The 20,125-nt window shown below is 38.2% G+C and overlaps 1 long non-coding RNA gene across 4 annotated transcripts in view; it reads left to right on the top strand.

Moving 5' to 3' along the window:
- Positions 1-20,125, top strand: part of LOC119508764 — a 60,373-nt gene that overhangs the window by 18,807 nt on the left and 21,441 nt on the right. For 3 of the 4 annotated variants that reach the window (XR_005211584.1, XR_005211582.1, XR_005211585.1), the window contains exon 2: positions 16,334-16,507. The exons of the other annotated variant lie outside the window; for it this stretch is intronic. This is a non-coding gene — a long non-coding RNA (uncharacterized LOC119508764). The remainder of the gene's footprint in view (positions 1-16,333; positions 16,508-20,125) is intronic. 4 annotated transcript variants of the gene reach the window in all.

Genomic DNA, 20,125 nt, shown 5'->3' on the forward strand with positions numbered 1-20,125 from the left:
CAAATATTTTCTTTGCCACATTCTATGTCTTCTATTTCTGGGATGTAATGAAACATATGTTACAATTTTTCATTATGTACTCAGTGTCTCTTACCCTCTCCTCCATATTTTTCATTCCTTTGTCTTTCTATAACTCATACTGTTTAGTTTCTTCAGATCTTTATCCCAGTTTACTAATTCTTTCTTTAACTGGGTTTTTTAGTTTGTTACAGCTGCTGAAATGCAATATACCAGAACTAGATTGGCAGTTACAATGGGAATTTGTTAGCTTACAACCTTACAGTTTGGAGGCTGAGAAAAATGTCCAAATCAGGACATCAGCAGGCAATGGTTTCTCCTCAAAGACCAGCTACTGGCCGTCTTGGACTCCTCTGTCACATGGCAAGGCACACGGCAGCATCTGCTGGTCTCTCCCTTCTCTCTTGGGTTTCTTTGCTTTCAGCTTCTGGCTGCTTTGTCTGAGGCTTTCTTTCTCAGCTTCTGTGGGTCTCTCTCAGCTACTGTGTCTTTTTCTCTGTATTCTGTGTCTTTCTCTTTGTTTCTTTCTCTGAATTCCATCCTTTTATAAAGGACACCAGTAAGAGGATTAAGACCTACCTGGGGCACACCTCATTACCTGATCAAAAGGTAATAACCTGATCAAAAGGTCCCACCCACAGTAGGTTTACACCCACAAGAGGAATGGATTAGGTTTAAGAACATGATCTTCTGGGATCCATAAAGCCTCTAAACCATCACACTATGTCTAATTAAATCAGCTATAAATCACACTGCATATTGTTTTCAAAGTTATTTTGCTTTACCATTCTTAACTTTCTATTTGGTTCTTTTTCAAATCTGCCGTGTCACTTTTTATAGTTTGTCATACCCTGATTGACCTTTTATTTTTCATTATGAAATATAATACATATGTTTTATTGTCTTATAATTTCACTTATTTATGATAGGGGTAGTATAGCAATTCTTGTGGATCTCTTTCTACTTCCTGTTATTCCTGCCTTGTTTTAACTCATGAAGTCCTGTTTCCTTGTGCACCTGATTATATCTTACTGCATGCCGGACATTGTTTTTCAAGTCTTATTTACAGCAATAATTGGAAGTCTAGGAAGATGGGCATCCAATTTTCTTTGCTTTTTCCAGGTAATTGGAGGCATTGCCATTTGGGGCCATCTTAATTGGAAGGTTTGAGGTTTCTGGACCATGCAGGCAATGAAAATCCATGCTATAAGTCTATGCAAGGGTTTGCTTACTTACAGTTCCTGCATATAATGAGAGTACAATTTTTTGGTGTCTCAGTATAAAGCAGTGAGTAGTTTGTTAGTGCCCCCATTTTTGTTGGGACCCAGGCTTTGAATTTTGCCCTAGATGCCCATGGTGCCACAAAAAGCTCAGCCATGCCTCAGAGCCTTTTCTTTCAGGTGCTGGTTTACCTCCTTCACTTCTTGTCTTCTCCCTAATTTTGTTCTGGTAATTTCCCCAATTTCTTGTTTTTGTTGGTGCTTTTAGGCTTTTACTTCTAGTTCATGTAATATTCTAGGTTTCTTTGTTTGGAAGGTTGATCTAATTTCCTAGTTATTCATTACTCTAAGTGGATCAGAGATTAATATATTTGCATGCCTTAAAATTTCCTTGTCCTTATTTTACTCCGAAACTTAATGCATATTTTGGTTGGGTATAGACTTTTATGCTGAAAATAATCTTAATATTGTTGATGGCATTCTCCAGTGTCTTCTAGATTCCAGTGCCAGTGTTGAGAAAAATAATTCTACTCATAGTTCCAGTGCTTTGGATGTGACATTTTCTTCTGAATGAAAGATAGTAGTATTATCTCCTTATCCCTAATACTCTAAAATTTTACAATGATGTGCCATGATATGAGTCTTACTTTCAGTTCTAGAGATTTATAGCTTTTGATTCTGGCAAATTTTCTCTGATAAATGCTTACCCTTTATTTTTTCTCTTCCTAGCCACAATTCCCACTAATCAGATAATAAACCTCCTGGGATAATTTTCTACCTTTCTTATCCTTTTTCTTCTATTTTTCACACTTTCATTTTATTTTAATACAGGAGGAATTTCTTAAATTTCATTTTGCAGTGCTTCTATTGAATTTTAATTTCTGCTTTGTATTTTTAATTTCTCCATGTTTTCTGTAACCATATGTGTCTCAGATCTGTTTTTCTAATCCAGATCCCGTTTCTGTACACTTACTAAAAGCCAAGCACTGTTCTAAGCACTTGACCTATATCGACTCAGTTAAGCCTCACACAACATTCTGTTGTGTGTCAGTTCTCTATTACCACAATGATGCTGTAAAACAAACCACCCTAAAATTTAATGGTGTCTAACAATAGCCATTTAAAATTTTTCACAAGTCACCCTTTCTGCTGATCTGGGCTTGGCTCTCTCACCTGTCTGCAGTCAGCCGGCAGGTTGGATGGGGAGTAGGGGGCTAGGATGGCCTCAGATAGGACAAGGTGGCCCTCCTCTCTGCAGGCTCTCATTTTTCATCAGACTAGCCTGGGCTTATTCTTATGGCCACAGCTGGGTCCCAAGAGACAAAGAGTGGAAACTCCCAATGCCTCTTTAGGCTGAGGCTCTGACTGCACCCTAACACCCCCTCCAGATTCTCCTGATCAAAGGCAGTCACAACACCAGCCCAGATTCAAGAGGTGGGGAATAGGCTACTCTTCTTGGTGGGAAAAATGGCGAAGGCAAAGTGTAAGGACAAAGAAGGGAGGAAGGGACCGGGGCCACTTTTGCGATTTTTCTCATGGGTATTGTTATGATTATCCTCATTTTCAAAGGAACTGAAGTATAGAGATGAGCTAATAACTTGCTCAGGATCACAGAGTAATTAAATGATGAAACTGGTGTGTGAATCAGCCTGTGCTCTTAACTCCTTCACCACAATGTCCCTCTGTCAGTTGGAGGAATGAAAGAGGAGGGCAGGCAAAAACATCCAAGGAAGCCTGGCCCTGGCATCGTGGCATTGAGAATACCTTCTTAACCAAAAAGGGGAAAAGAAACACAACACAATAAGATTTCAGTGGCTAAGAGATTTCAGATGGAGTCAAGAGGCTGTCCTGGAGGTTACTCTTATGCAAGCTTCAGCTAGATATCGCAGACGTTGCAAACGGCCACTATATGCCAAGCCCCAAATGACAGTATTCCTGAAAACCCTAAAGAATACCCAGGACTCTATCTGAGACTCTGTAAAAGTTTAACTCACTAAGTTTATTTTTCAGAAACATAAACCTCCAGTTTGTTCCTATGCCAGCTAAATCCCAAAACCCAGAGGCAACAGTCTCTTCAAGAACATCAACCAGCTGCATCCCCCTTCCCCATAATGTTGACACCCCTTTTCAATATGAACAAGTTAGGGTGGTCATTGCCTAGATATCCCTGAAGATTGAGACAGTGATCAAATGAGAGGGAGGAGTAGCAACAGACAAGATAGGATTTAACAAAGGATTATGACACCACATCACTATATAGATTTTTTTTTTTAGTCTCTAGTGTATTAGAACAGCTAGAAGGAAATAACTGAAATTGTGGAACTGTAACCCATACCATACTTTGAAATTTGCTCTATAACTACTTGTTAAAATGTACTTTGAAAGTTATCACTTTTCTGTGTATATGTTATCTCACAATAAAAAATGTTTAAATAAAAAAAAAATCCAAGGAATTTGAAGTAACTCTATGGAGAGGAAGAATGGAAAGACCGCTAGGAAGGAAAAAGAATGTTATTGCATGAGGGTGACACTAATCATCCTCCTCTGTTTTTGAAATTGGGAAAGTTCTCATGCAGCTGTGGGTTTTTGAAAGGAGAGAAGGCATACTCTTGTGGGGAGCCAGCTTGCTGAAGTCTGCAGCTTCCTGGAGGCCCATCTCACAACAGTAACTGGAAAGAGGCCACAGAATGCAAAAAATTCACACACAAGGCTAAGATCGTGGTGGTATGAATAGTGGGGGAAAGGGCGTTGCAACTTCCTGTCACAGCTGCAATATTAACTTTACATTTTGTAGTTTGATTGATTACATTGGTAATGTTTAGTATTTGTAAGAAACGTACATGGCTGTGTGATCCCCTCCCCCTCCTGAGTTAATGTAATGGGCATCTCCAAATGTGTTATGTACTAGGCATTCCTAATTTTTAATTTATATGTTTATTCCTCCCTGCAATAGTGTGTACCTTGATCTCTCAGTCCCCAGTTTTCCCTTTCTATTTTTTTTTTTAACAGCACCCTCTGCTTAAAAATCTATAGTGAGCCCCATTATCTTCAGAGTGTCACCTCAAGTCTTTAAGGACATTTATGAATTGACCTCTCTTTACCTCCCCCACTTAATTCTTACCACACTTTCCCTCCCAGCTTGTAGAATTAATAATGTGTCATACAGTGTCATATCTCTTTCCCTTTGCTTACACTGCTCCTTTGACAAGAAGTATTTTGATCAACACCAGTTTTCTTTCTTTCCTTCCTTCCTTTTTAATCTTTGCCAATTTGAGAGGTTGGTAGAGAGATGATGCTCACTGCCTTGCAGTCAGGAAGGCATATGACTAGTATCAGCTGAGGAAATTGTGAGCACAAGGGACACGTGTTATTTCTGGGCTAAGACAGAGAAAAGCCTACACGTGATCCTCTTGATTTCCCCTCCTGCCTCATTGGCACCCAAGGTTCCAGGCTCCTGATGGAGCAACTCTAAGCAGTCGGGGTCTCCCTCAGCCTGAAACAGAGCCCCAACTCCAACCTGAGATGAAAATGTCGCACTGATGAGAAAGCTCTCTTGCTAAGCTACTGAGGTTCGGTTATTCAGACATTACCACATCGTAACCTAGGCAATCATGAAAAATAGTATTGCACTGTTATTTTTAATTTTCACTTTTGTTATTACTACTGAGGTTGAACTTTCATGTATTTATTGAATATTTATGTTATTTATGATCCTTAGTTCTTCTTGGATAAAATACCTGTTCATGTCCTTTGCCCATTTTTTCTACTATACTGTTCATATTGACTTATAAAACGTCTTTATATACTAGGCTGCATTAACACCTTTGTGTCTTTCATGCTGGAATCATTTTTCTAGTTTATTAATTGACTTTTAATTTTCTTTATGAGGCATTTTAATGTTCAAAGGTTTTAAAATAATATACAGTAATATATAACTCTTTTAAAATTGTTTCTTTTCCATTTTTATGATGAAAAATAAAATTTAAAATTTGATAGACTGATTTTTCTCCAGTTTCATTATTTTCTATTTTATAAACATGAAGTTGTATAATCTCTCTGTACTTTGCGTTGCTGCATGCTGTTTGGTAGGGGGATAGCTTTGTGATGAATACTTCTGTCTTGAGACTTTCTTGGTTCTTTCTCCTAAATTGAATTAAAATTTCTTGGTGTGCCTTTGAGTCATTCCTTGAACAGCATCCTTACGACATTAAATATCTGTTCAGTGTATTCAGAACAACGTAGCCACCTGACATTTCTTTGAATATCTGTGGACTCTAGGGATGCAAAGCACACTGAAGAACACGTGGGAGGCAGCATCTTTCCAGTCACGAGGGAAATGCCTGATTCAATGATGCAAGTGGTCTGAAACTAAAACAGGAAGCAGATCTCTTCTTGGTGCCGCTTTAATTGGCATTTTATTTCTTTACTTAGTCATTCAGTCTTTTATGTGGTAGTAAAGTAGAGATTGAGGACTGAAAAGCATTTTGCCAGAATAACAGGAAATGGTCTCAATTTTTTTTTTTTTTTTTTTTTTTTGCAGTTGTATACATGAAATGATCCATTAATTTACAATTTGGAGGCTTTCAGTATGGTTAGAGATAAACACACTATAGATAGTGAAAATTATCTCACTATTTTTTCAGTTACATGTGATGTGTTCTGAGGTTTCTAGTAGTGTATAAAATATTCAGTTCCCTAACCAGGTGCATAGTGGATGCTTATCTTTTAAAACAGGTCTGATGAGGGCCACAGGATCTCTAAGAGCTCCCAAACTCTGAAATTCTACAAGATTGCCATCAGATGTATGTCTGAGTGGCAGTAGTGGGATAAGGGTGATGAGTGTGTATGTGTGTGTGTGCTTCAAATCCATACATCCCTATCAGATGCAGCCCTCAGCCATTAATACTGATGATCGTGGATTCAAAACTAACATTTAATTTATTTCTATCCTTTCTGGGAGAAAAATTTAACAACAGTTCCTTAGGGCACAAGGCTGCAGCAAAAAGGCTTAGAAGGGATTTGACTGTACTTTCGGTGAAACCTATGGTATGTGAGGGAGTACGTTTTGATCAAAGCTGAAAATGTGGTCAGATCAGTCACACTGCTCGGTTAAGAAGGGTTACACTGACATAAAACTGGAAAATGATATATATGTGTATGTGTGTAAAGAAACACAATAAATTTTAAATTGCACAATAAAATTTTATGTTTAAAATTTTAAATTTTAACTGTAAAGTTAAGGTACAAATGGCATGGAGTTTAAAATAGGGAACATAACTAAAACCTCACAAGCATACCTAAACTTATAAGATAGATTCAATAGTCCTAAAACCTAGGTTTCAAAAAAAAAATAATAAGGGGCAATTAAATTTTTTTAAAAGTCTAATACCAATAAAAAGTAAGGATAATAAGCATTAGGTGAAGAAAGTGTGTGTGTGTGTGTGTGTGTGTGTATGTGTGTGTGTATGTGTGTGTGTGAGAGAGAGAGAGAGAGAGAGAGAGATTGAGAGAAGAATCTCACTAGATGCAGGCTGGTGAGAGGCAGGTTAACTCATCCAGTCACCATTCTGCTGCTTTTGAAGCAGGTCTTCTTCTGTCATGAGATGCCTTTCCCATCCCCACTTCCCACCATAGCCTGACTCATCTTCCAAAGAATGTTTGATGACTCTGGGTTACCATGTTTCTAAGAAAGAAGGAAGATGAGGCTTCCTAGTACTACCAACAAAGAGTTGGAAATAGTAGTTGCATTACCAGTTTTCTGATCCGTAGCAAGCTTCATCATATCCCACATTGTTAGCCTGAAATACTTCTGTCCATTACAATTTTACAGAAAGTTGCAGTTGGAACTTTCCCTGGAATGGTTTTTTTGTTTTAATATTACAATAGAAAAATATTGGCATTTGCACTATCGTTTATTGTTTTCTGAAATCTCTTGTGTTTTTGCATCTGGAACTAAGTAAAAAAAAAGACACATGAATAAATGGGGTTTATGTGTTTTAAAGACAAGTCTTCAAATATTGACCTTGATATATTTCTAAATGGCTCATAATGCAGATCAATACTTTAAGTAATCTGGTCTCATTTCTCTAATTTTATACCTTTGAAGGGAGGTTTGGATAGTACACAAATCAGAAAGCCATGTCATCCTATCACAAGTTGATGCTTTTTTTCACATAAAACTCCAGTTGCAACATGTCTATCTATAGTCAGCAGATGGTCTAAACAACTTCTAATGTTGTATGAGAAATTGCTTTGATGCAATGGTAGCCTTCAAGTATACTACCAGGCAAGCTATCTGAGAGGTCAAAGAAGAAAAGGCTCCCAGGCCAAATTATGATACACTGAACCTCTAGTGTTTTTAAATCAAATGAAAACATGGTGAAAAAGCAAAGGGAGAAAGAGTTGGTTGAAGATAAGAAACAAGCAGGATTAAAAGATCACACCATCTGCATCATGGGCTCTCATAAAGTAAGCTTGTGAAAAGTTTCAACCAAGATTCAGCAATTTGGAAATATCTTGTTGATTGTCTCAGCTTTAAATTAAGTATTTTTTTTCTCTACAAAACCATTTTACTAACTGTAGGAGTAGAACTACCTAGAGAATAGGACCTGTATATAAATTACAAGAAGGACCTGTATATAAATTATAAGAAAGGTGCTCAGCAAATGTAAGATGTTGTTATTGTCGATACAGTTAATTACAAGGACAGGGCCCATCATAGAATAAGTTATTTAACCATTATTTACTGATTATCTACTATGTGCCAAGCATAGTTTTAGATAGTGAGACTACAGCAGTGCACAAAAGAGCAAATATTCCTTCTTTTATGGAGCTGCCATTCTGGTATGGGGGATAGGGGGAAGAAACAAAACCAAAAAATTTATACATGATTAAGTTGCCTACTGTGTAAAAAGGTTGTAAGAAGAAGAAAGAAAGTAGAGTGAGGAGAGTGGGTTGGTGAATACCCAGCAGGGTAGGGGTTGCCAGGAGAGCAGGCTGCATTGATAAGGTAATATTTGAGCAGAGTGAGCCCTAAAGATATCTGGGAAAAAAAAAAAAAAAAAAAAAAAAAAAAATGTGAGAATACTTTTGTACAAAGAATAGATCAGATTGTAGAAACAATTTGAGCCTCCAGGATTTGCTAACAGATTGGATGTAGGTGTGCTAACAGCAACCGCAGATGCCCTGAGGTTAAAGTGTTCTTGGAAGGACACTAAGGAATGCATTTCAGCTGAAGTGGAGGTCAAGGGGACGAGCGGTAGGAGAGGAGGTCAGCGAGGGACAGGGACAGAGGGGCTGGACATGTAGGGCTTTGTAGGCAATTTTAAGGAGGTGGCTTTTCTTCTAAAATGGGGAGCTAATTATTGCAGGTCTTTAAGGAGATGAGTGACATAGTCTGACTTACAGTTAAAAGTGATCCCTCCAGCAGCCTTGATAAGAGTAGACCGGAGTGGGTTAAGGGTGAAAGCAGGAAAACCAGTTTGGAGGATGTTATAATAGTGCAGGTGAGAGAAGTTGGTAGCTTAGCCCGGGGTGGTGACAGTGGGGGTGTTAGGAAGAGGTAAGAGCCTGGATATAATTTGAATTTATTGGGAGATTGGATACAGGGTGCGAAGAAAAGAGAAGAGCCCAGGATGCATCCTGGCGTTTTTGATCTGAGCAACTGGTTGGATGGCGATTACATTTACTGAGACAGGGAAGGAAAGCAGCATTTCCGAGAGAAGCAGCACTCTGTTTAGGATATGTTAATCTTGAGGGGAGGTGTCAAATAGGCCCTTGGGTATAGGATTGTGGAATTCAGGGGAGAGGTGTGAGGTGCAGATAGAAACTGGAGGGTGGTCAGTGACTGGATGCTAGCTCAAGCCATGAGACAGGAGAAAATCACCCAGGTAGTGAAGGTAGTTAGAGGAGAGGTAAAAGAACTGAGCTGGGAGGTGACTGAGTATGATGAGGTCTGGGACAATGGGAAGGACCAGCAAAGGAGTATGAGTAAGAATAACAGTGAGGTCGGAGGAAACTCAGGAGCCAAGTAAAGAATCATCTTCTTGCTTTTTCTAATTGAAAAAATGAGATGAAAACTGAGAACTAATCACTGGATTTAGCAATATGATGGTCACTGGAGACTTGATGTGGGCATGGTGCATTGGCGTGGGCAAGGCTAGGTGGAAGAGAGCATGTATAAGGAGCAGAGCAATGGAGCAGAATCTGGAAGAGGAGATAGCTAGGGTCAAGAGAGTTTGTGTGTGTGTGTGTGTGTGTGTGTGTGTGTGTGTGTGTGTGTGTGTTTTAAAACATCTTAATATGGAAGAAATAACAGATGTCTGTATGATAATAGAAATGATCCAGTATAGAGAGGGGGAAATTGATGGTGCAGTGGAAAGAAAAGAGATTTGAAGAGTAGGTTCTCTCAATAGGCTAGACTGGTGTGTCCTAGAAAAACTGAGGGGCTGGTCTTAGTTAAGAATCCAGGCAGTTCATCCATAATATCAGGAAAACAGAGCATTTAAAGGTATATACTATAGGTGAATATGATGGGGGAGTCTGGGAGGTTCTCTTCTGAGGCTTCAGTTTTTTCAAAAGGTAAAAAGCACAGCCATCAGCTGAGAATAATGGAGGAGGAGAGGTGTTGGAGTCTTGACGAGGGAGAAATTGATATAAAGAGACATTAGGAGGCAGCTAGGAGAATGGATTAGATAATCACATCCTCCTAAATATCCTAGTGCCGGCACTCTAAGGTTGGTCAAAACTTGCTGGAGTTCTCCTTCTTATCTTCTCTCCTCTGCCTCTGCTTCCTGAGGAATCCAGCTGGAATTACTTTCCTTTCCCTGTCTAAATCACACTGCTTATGCTTTCGCGATTTACACACTGTCCTGGTTTCTAATTGTTTGCACTTTGTATTTTAGTTTGTTGTTATCTGGGTAATTCATGTTGACCCAGGTGGTTATGTTTAGCTAAGCTCGGATTTATGACCAGCTTTTTAAAAAAGAATCTGCTTGTTTCTGAATCAAGTTTGTGGGTTGGAATTATGATAGCGTGATTACAAGTAAATCTAACCATTATATCAATAAAGCAATATATATCATCTAGTCATGAAACTGTTAATTCTGGTTACAGAGTTCCATGAATTGGCAAGGAGCACTGTCCTTTTGTAAATGTGTATTTTCCTTTTATCTGTTTCTGTTTGTAGAGAGAAGAGAGCAAAAGGAGACAGAGAGCAGAGGAGCCACTGGAAAGGGGAACGTTTTCCCATTTTTAGTTTTATCAACTTGGCAGAAAATAAACATCTTATGGCTATTGCAGAACTGTCAGTATCAGATGAGAAAAGCTACACACGAGAATTTTTTATGCCAAGCTAGACCAAATCCCTAAATCTCCATTGCTAGTATTTGACTCCAAGCTCAGAGTTTTAGTGTGAGTTGAAAGAAGTGCTTTATTAATGCTTTGAGAGAAAATTGGAGGCAAATCAAACAAAGATCAATACTAAGAGTAAGAGTGAAATAGAGAAAAGAAATTAGGTAAAGGTCCAGGAATTGTTAACTAGAAATCAGAAGTCCTGAATTTTAATCCTGGCTTTGTCATTAACCCGAAACCTTAAAACGACCTGCAACCAGTGAGTTCCCAGACTTCCTATTTGAAAATAAGGATCTGAGTTTGATGTCCTTCTAAAGGTTCTTCTGCTACTTAGAAGTAATTTATGAGGTTAAATCTTTATTAAATTGTATCATCCATTAAAACATAATGACAAAATTTTTGTTTATCTGAATGCTTTCCATTTTTAAATTTTTAAAGAAACTAGGTCTTTAGTATTTTATTATAAAATTAATACATGTGTATTAAAAAAAAAGAAGTATAGAAGACTAGAAAGGAAGAAAGTAGGAGAAAACCACATACAACTCCATCACTCACTATTTCCATTTTGCTGCCTGCAAGGCCTTTGCAAAAAAGTTGCTATTGTGAATGGAATATGTTTGTGATAGTTTAGTTATTTACTCATAAAGGAAATATATAGGAAAGTTATATATTAAAATATTAATTTTGTAGCTGGATGTCTTTGTTGAACTCTCTCACTTTGAGTCAAAATACTTGTTTTTTTTCAAGTAGAAAATTATTTTATTTGCAAATAACAATTTTTATTTAACCATAAATAAATTGTATGACTCCTCCTTTCCAGTAATTATATCTCATATTCTTAAACAATTTTTTTAAACAATTCCTTTGGCTAGCATTTCTAGAAAAATATCAATAGTAGTGTTGAGAGTAAAAATCTTCCTACTTTTAGTTGGAAGGTTTTTTAAAATCATGTTAAAGATTTTTATTGGGAAGTATAGAAAAATGTGGAAAAGTGTTCAATGACTTTTCAGAATTTATCAAGATGATCACAGAGCATTTTTTCCTTGATCTAGTTTTGGGAGAAAGTATAGTAATAAGACTTCTAGCATTAAACCACTCGTACATTCTAGGAATCAACATCACTTTGTTATATAGTAATAGAATTGTAATATAGATTACAAATTTTAACAGTTTATTGATAACTTTTGCTCTTATTCTTAAATCCAGATTGGTCTGATTTGGTCAGCTTTTTGTTTCAAAGTAACACTAAATTTATACAAAGGAGCATGAAGCTTTCCTACTTTCTCTGTGCTCATAGAAATAAACTCTTCCTGGAAGTCTGAAAGAATTGTCTTATAACACTTTTTATTTATCTATTTATTTTGGTTATTTAATGAGTTGGCCGGTGCTTTCTTTTATTGTTGATTTGTTTTGACACAATTTGGTTCACTTTTGTTTTTCCAGGAACAAAATTCTTTTTGAACAGATTCTCAACGTGTAAGCATAGGGTTGAATACTTTATATAATTTTAATAACTTCCATGGGAACTTGAAGGAGAATTACCTGAAGACAATTGAGTTCATATTATTTTAAATATATTTATAATTCTCTTGACACTATAGTTAGTTACTCTTTTAAGATTTTTGTCTCTTTCCTGGAGTAAATCTTTTTGTAAAGAATATGTCTAATTTATGATTTGCATGCTAAATGCTTCCTGCCATATTTTTTAAAACTTTTTTTTTTTTGCAGGGATTCTATTGTTTTTCCTCATATTCATCTTCAAATAAAGTCGAGTTTGTGCAGGACTGCTATTTCTCACAAAATAGCATGGATAGATTATTCATGGTTCCCTTTTTTTTCACCTGGCTACCATTTAAATTCATCCTTATAATTTAAATATAAATTCAGTTATGCTGCACTTGAGGCAGGTAAGAAAGAGCTGTGGTATAGGAAACTTTACTTCTAAATATTGCTCTCTATTTATGTGCTGGAAAAAAAATGCACCAGATTTCAGTTCTGGTGTGTTGTATGAATTCTGTATCTCACTGTGCGTGCTTCAGTGTGTGTGTTGGGGAGGAGGTGGGGGTGAGGAGGGCCACCCCTTTGATTCTGGATTATTCTCCTACTTAACCAGATAGGTAAGAAGTCAGGTTAGAGAAAAACTCCAGGGCCTTTCAGTTTGGTGAGGCCACATTTTCTTTTTTTCTTTCTCTTGCATCTGTGAAAAGCACTCCCTTTTGCTTCTAGAATCTCTATATTATAAGGATCTCCTCCCCTACTTCCAAGTTGGAGAGAACATTTGCTACTTTTAGGAAGAGTGATGCTATTAAATAAACAATAATAACATACTGAGGAGTGGCTCTGCATTTTTCTGCATTTGCTTGGCCTTGGGTCAGGAACCATATGTGGCAGAATCCAGTTTTTTTCCCCAAGCTTCCCTGTGCCGCCTGTCCTGTTCTACAGTGACTCACTCTTAGTGGGAATTTCTTTAGCTACTTTTCTGAAAACTGCACCATTTTCAAGAAGGGAAGTTTCACTTTAACTTTTGATGTTTTTCTTTGCACTGATTCAAGTTTTCTGTATTTGGCAGTAATTCCTTCCAAAAACTTGTGATATATAGTTGGCAATATTTACTAGTTTCAGAACTGATAAACATTTTCTTTTTCATTTTTATTTCCTTTGATTTTATCTGTCAATTTTCAGGAGGAAGCCTGTATAGGGGTTCTCATAAGATGTCTCCTACTTTTTTTCTTTCAAATAAAAATAAGTGTGTAAAACATCTATAGGGCACTAGAATGTCTGAACTGTGAGACAGCATCTCATGCAACAGTTATCAAAGTGTGTTAGAACCCAGTTCTAAGTCATGTTAATAGGTCTTCAAGGAGAAAAGATTTCCATAGTCAAAAATTTGAGTAACACAAACAAACAAAATTAAACATAATTCTTTACTGAAGGACTTTTCAGCATCTTTATTATGCAAAAGGGCATTGCGACTCTACAAGGCAGATATAATATTCAGTGTTTTCCAGAACTCATTTGAATTCAGTACCTTCTTTTTCTATAAAGCATCTCAAAGGAAAAATACATTTGTAGAACAGACTTTGTAAAATACTAGTATAACAGCATCATTTCTTAATTGTTAAGTAAAGAGTTTAAGAGAAAAGGGAAAGTCTTTCAAATTCAATCATAAAAATAATCCCTCTTTTCCTCCCTTCCTCTCTCCATCCCTCCCTCCATCCACCCCTCCATCCCTCCCTCCACTCATCTCTCTATACCTCCCTCCATCCATCAACCCATTTCACCCTCTTACCCTTCCTCCCTTTCCTTCATGCAACAAATCCTTATGTGCTCTCTATGTGCAACACAAAACTGCCCACTTGACTCATAATTTCATATATGTATGAAAGGAAGCTTGAATATGAGAGAAATAATATTTGTACCTCCTACTTTACAGGAATATTGTGATAATTGAATGAGGCAATATATATAAAGTGCTGTAAAAACCACGATGCCCTACATGAAACCTTTAGACCCACACTTTTCAGATAAGCTGTTGTAACACACTGGTATTTTGAGATTGGTTGTCGAATGTGTTGCAAGTAATTTGCTCCTAATATTTCCAAGTCTGTGATATTTTATAGATTTCCTTTAAAAGCAAATCAGACTGGTTTCCAGGTTATCCTTATAAAAACATCACAGTCATTCATTTGACTTCTGACTTCATCTTTTGAGTGGGAGAGAAAGGAAAATTGTTTGAGCTAATCCGTTGGAAATTGTACTGGGAATGGGCTGTCTCTGTCCTTGCTCTTTGGCATGTGAGGTCCAGCCCCTAAACATTGGCAAGGAAGCAGCAGACCCCATACCTTGGAAGAGTGAACATTCATAGTTTTGAAAATCAATAGCAACTCCCAAAGTGCATGATGTGGAGACTTGCCATGTTGCTGAGGCTTGGATTTGAATCCTGCCAGTATTCTGAAGCTGGATGGTGGGGAATGAGTCATTTGCTAGTGCCTGATCTTGGTGGCAGTTGGCAGAAATAAGATTTGAGAGAAAGTTCTAGGGTTATGCAAATATTCCGATGAAGAACATGGGAGGAAGGCACTAGTTTGACTACCAAAATTTTGCTGTGAACAGAGTATGAAAATTTTAAGAATCATTTTATTTTTGCATAAGATGAAATTAACAGAAACCAGCCATTGCCACTTTGCCAGAGAAGATTTTTCTTCTTGGGCTGAAGAATTTCATATAGGGGAAGAGTTACCCATCTACTGCAACTAATGGTCAGTGTAGATGAAATCAGACCACACTGGAAATGGATGTGAACACACATATCCAGGAAGGAGAAGCCAAGCTCAGCATTTAAGGGGAAAAGGGCACACTGATTTTTCTATTTCGTGACAATGCAGATGATTTTGTGGTTAAGGGAAGACTTGCTCTGCCCTTCTACTAACCTGAGGGCATCTAGCAGCAAGTACAAACACATTGTGCCTGCATATTGGCAGCCCAGTATATAAAATTGTAACATGGCATAACTCCTCTGGACAGATTTCGTTAGGGCAAACAGCACCAGAAACACAAAGCCAAAGTGACTTTTGTGTGACAGTACTCCATGTTGTATTTCCCCTTATTCATTTCAATTGGCAGATATTCTTTGAGATGCGGTAAAAATATAAAAAACATGATAGGGCCTTGCTATTCAAACATCTTTGTAAAACATGTTGCCAACAAAGCATCTTTTACCGGTGTCTAGCAAGTGCTGCTGATTTTGTAGATTGAGCTATTTGGGGAGTCTACTTTGCCAATGGATACTTTAGAATTCAACACATTTTGTTCATAGGGACAGCCTTAGTCATGGTTTTCAGCATCACAGGAAGACTCTCAGATCCTATTTAATGCTTATGGTAATCTGTTAGCACAACTGTATTAATGGAAATACAAAACTCATTACTATTAATATATAATGTGCATAGGGTTTTATATTTATAGATGCTTTTCTCACACTTGCTTTCAATGTTTTTGCCATAGAAAGAGTCCAGAGTGATATGCTTGGATACAGTACTTGACTGGGGCTCTGTCATGAGATCTGTTGGAAGCTGGGGAGTGGGCCGGAGTGGGGTTCGGGGACATGGGCATGGCTGTCAAGGCTGGGCCAGTGGAGAGTGGTCAGGTGGTGACTGGAGTGACTGGAGCACCGACACCACCTCATTCGGAACTCTGGTTGTGTACAGATCAGGCTACGTAGTCCTACAGGTGGAGCGTGGCAGGTGTGAGTCATTTTGTGGTTGGAAAGTTGAAGACCAGTGGTTGGGAGACAGGCCCAGCCTTGAGGCCAGATCCTAATCACAAGGTGCGGAGGAAGAACCTAGCCCACAATGTAAGGGGACGGACAAGAACTACATATGGTCCTAGAACTCAGACAGATTGCGTAATGTCTAGGAAAGTTTTCGAATCCTGGAGGGAAACCTAGAAATTTAGGTAGAGGTACGGAGCAGACAATTGTGTGGGAATCAGCTTTTCATGCCACTAAGAGGTCCCATGTTTAGGGAGCTCAACCACCAGGGTTAGATCCTGGTAAACTGCTTCCTGGCCTTGGTTGTTTGAGTAAGCAACACTAGGGTGCAGTGGTCAGGCTCACACCCAATAGAATAATGTTTTGAAGACAAGACCTGACCAGGTTGAAGGTCAGAGGCTACACGTGTCCATTAGGCTCTCCCAGAAAATTTCAGGGTTAAGAAACCCATCACTGAAATCCCTATTCCTCTCAGGACTGACTAAGAAACTGAGGTTGCCTATGGGAATCATTGGAGGAGTCACCCATGGGCTTTCGGAACTACAGCTCCAGTTGACAGTATGGGACGCCTGTCTTAGCAATGGATTCTGCACTTCCTGTGATGATCCCACCCGCATTTATACACAGAAATAATGGGAAGAAAAACAAGGTAATATTTAAATGATAATTCCGGGTCTGGCATATAAAGTTCAAGGTAAAATTAAATTGATTTTCTGAGAAGCTCCCAGGTATTTTGTCAGATAATTAAGCATAAGAGCAGTTTGGGGTGCAGATTGGGCCAGACAAGCAGTTGGGTTCCTCCTGTCTCACCTTCCTTTGATTTCTTTTTACATCCATTACTCCTGCTCCTTTGAACAAGCACTTAGTGAAGGGGGAAAATGGTTGAAATTTCCTCAACAAAAATTTTTGGCAAGAAGGGGAGGGAGGATGGGAAGAAAACCAAGGTAAACTCTGTTCCCAACTCCTGGCTACCTGGATGCTTCTAACAATATCAATGTTTGGACCTCACCTGCAAACACTGTTAGTAAAATCTCTGGGTATGAGTCCCACCTATTGGTGGTGTTTTGTTTTTTGTTTTAAAGATCCTCAGTTGATTATACATGCAGTCAGGGTTGAGAACTAATGACTTCTATCAATAGGCTATTCCCAGGAAGCCAAAGGTATGTAAGGGTTGTCCATTGGGCATAAACAACCTGCATTCTAGTTGTTATATAAATGGCATTTCTCAGAAGTGCTCTTGTTAGTTTTTCACGTAGCTGCTACATTTATATGATTTTTTACTGAGGCATTTTCCCCAGAAGTAAGCTCTGTGCAATACTAGTTCATAGGCTGGGAGGATAGGGAAATATTGGTTTTATGGTAAAGTGAGTTTGAAAAATTGTGTGAAACAAAGTTACCTAGATTTCTTTTTCTTCCTCCCCTTCTGCTCCCCCTCCTCCTCCTTCTTTTCTTCTTTTCCTTTTTCTTTCTTTTTATTTTAATCTCCAATGGGGGGTATAATATGAAGCATTCTCCAAACTGTTTGACCTTAGAATATACTTTTTTCTCCCAAGGAACATTGCTCTACAAGTGCCCTGTGGATGTATACTTTGGATGGTAGCACTATCGGTATAACCTGAGAGAAGGGATGAAAATAGGCATTTGGAGGGTGGATCCTTTCTGCTTGGGGCTGCCTTCTTAAATTTTATCAACTTCCAATCTCTGGGGTGGTTCTCAATCACAATTTTGCTCTTATTTTTTCTCTATTTACTTAATAGTGCATGAATACCTCTTAAGATTTCTCTCATGTTGTTCAGTTAATAGCTCAGTAGAGCTTTCCAGGACAAGAGGTTCTGCAGTAATGTGACCTTCTGGACAGATGCTCTGTCCCCTTTTTGCTGTGTTCACCCTAGAAATGACCATAATGATGAATGTAAACAGATGCACTTGTGTAAATACATAAGGTCCTGGAGGTGGGAGTGGGGGCAAATGTGTCTTCCACACATGAGAGCTTTTGTTGATTTCTGAGAATGTTTAAATTCTGAAGGCTAATCCCATAAATCTGAATATGATTTCATTTTCCTATCCTTGAAAGCATTTCCCTCTGAATATTTTAGTATAATAAATGCATTCCTTAATGTACAGTAATTAAAGAGTCATTCTCATGAACCAGCAAACAGTTAAGGCCCTCATTCCATTATCTCAAGACAGCGGATATCAGTAAGACTCCATCACTAATCAGTGGAAAGGAGAAGAGAGACTGTGGAGTTGCTTAAAAATAGGTTTCATTCTTTTATGAGAACCTGGGAAGAATGAAGAAGAAATAATTCATCTTTTTCCATTATGCAAGGCTTCAAGTGATGACTTCTCTAGTAAAGCATTTACATTTCTGCTCTGGGTGAATAGGCACAAAAAGCTGGTCAAAAATAATTTGGTTAGAATAATAAAGTTGTTGAGAGAACGTATTATTTATGACAATGAAAATTTTATAATGATCTTTATTGTTGTTGATGCTGCAACAATGAACTTTAGAAATACTTTAGAATTTTTGGTGATGTGTGTGAACCCCCTGTGCTGGTTTGGATGTTGTCACAGCCCAAGGGGGCTTTACCAGTCAGAAGACCAAAGAGAACGCCCAGCATTTGCTTAAACATGAACTTTATTTGGGGCTTACTCACAGGGAGAAAGAATTCAAATGGCTTTTCTCTCACCGGGCAGGTATCGCTTTCAGAGGGAAAATCAGCTGCGTGATTCAGAGAACAGCAAGCCCTTTTATAAGAGTTTTAGACAAAAACATTCCTAAGGGTGGGGGGAGCATAGATGCAGGAACAGGTCGCTTTGACCTGAGGGGTGGTGCAGGAAGGACTAGAATAACATTTGAACAATTACATTTTGCTCTTTTTGTGAGACTAAGAGTCTCTCACTTCCTGCCTGCTTCCCATAAAGTTACATTTGAAGGTCAATTTACCCTTTTTCTCCTTACTGGCTTACAAAGACAATAGGTTAAACATTTAGCTGCCTGGGTCACGCAGACTGCTGTGCACCAAAGATCTGCAGGCCTGTTTTGCTCAGGCCACGGGTCGCCACAGATGTATTATGTCCCCCAAAATGCCATTATCTTTGATGCGGTCTTGTGTGGGCAGGAAACGTATTGGTGTTGATTGGGTTGGAGACTTTTGATTGGATGTTTCTGTGGTTATGTGATCACTCAACTGTGGGCGAGGTCTTTCATTGGATAATTTCCATGGAGGTGTGATCCCACCCATTCAGCATGGGCCTTGATTAGTTTACTGGAGCACTATAGAAGCTCAGACAGAAAGAGCAAGCTTGCTACAGCCAAGAGGGACACTTTGAAGAATGCACAGGAGCTGAGAGAGGAGCTGCAGATGAGAGACAGTTTGAAGACGGCCGTTGAAAGCAGATGTTTGCTCTGGAGAAGCTAAGAGAGGACAGATGCCCCAAGAGCAACTGAGAGTGACATTTTGGAAAGAAGCTGAAGCCTAGAGAGGAATGTCCTAAGAGAAAGCCATTTTGAAACCAGAACTCCGGAGCAGATGCCAGCCATATGCCTTCCCAGCTTACAGAGGTTTTCTGGACACCACTGGCCATCCTCCAGTGAAGGTATTCAATTATTGATGCATTACCTGGGACACTTTATGGTCTTAAGACTGTAACTGGGTAACCAAATAAACCCCCTTTTATAAAAGCCAATCCATTTCTGGTATTTTGCATAATGGGCAAACAGGAACATCCCCCAATTCTTTTTCAATTTCCATTTATATTTCTAGAATTTTATTCATTTAAAAATCTTGTGCTTTTTAAAAAATTTATAATTCTTCAAGCTAATTTTGCCATCTCTGCTTGTTTTCACCAGTTTGATTTCAACCACATCATCTGTGATTATGGCAATCAACTCAAGTCAAAGAGTTGAATAGAATTCTCATCATCATCATTATCATACCTCTAGGACTGTCATATCTTAAAAATGAAACCCCTTTCATATTCTACAGGAAATTATTTCAATGTAGGGGATAGCTTTTTATTCTTTTTTTATAACCAAATTAATACAAAAATTATATTTTATTCAACCACCAGAGGGAGCCCCCAAATCTATGGATTCTAGATGGGAATATTAAGTACAAAATTTTATGTTTTATGGTTGGAAATCAAAAGTTTGATCAAATTGCATATCATGGTATTGCGGGATCACGTATGAGGTCTTTTGTACTCACTGCCTAAAATCTTGTCCTAATAAGGATGCCATATAATTTTAATTAGCAGTTATTAA

Source organism: Choloepus didactylus, chromosome 14, assembly GCF_015220235.1.
Source record: "Choloepus didactylus isolate mChoDid1 chromosome 14, mChoDid1.pri, whole genome shotgun sequence".
In the NCBI taxonomy this organism is placed as follows: Eukaryota; Metazoa; Chordata; class Mammalia; order Pilosa; family Megalonychidae; genus Choloepus; species Choloepus didactylus.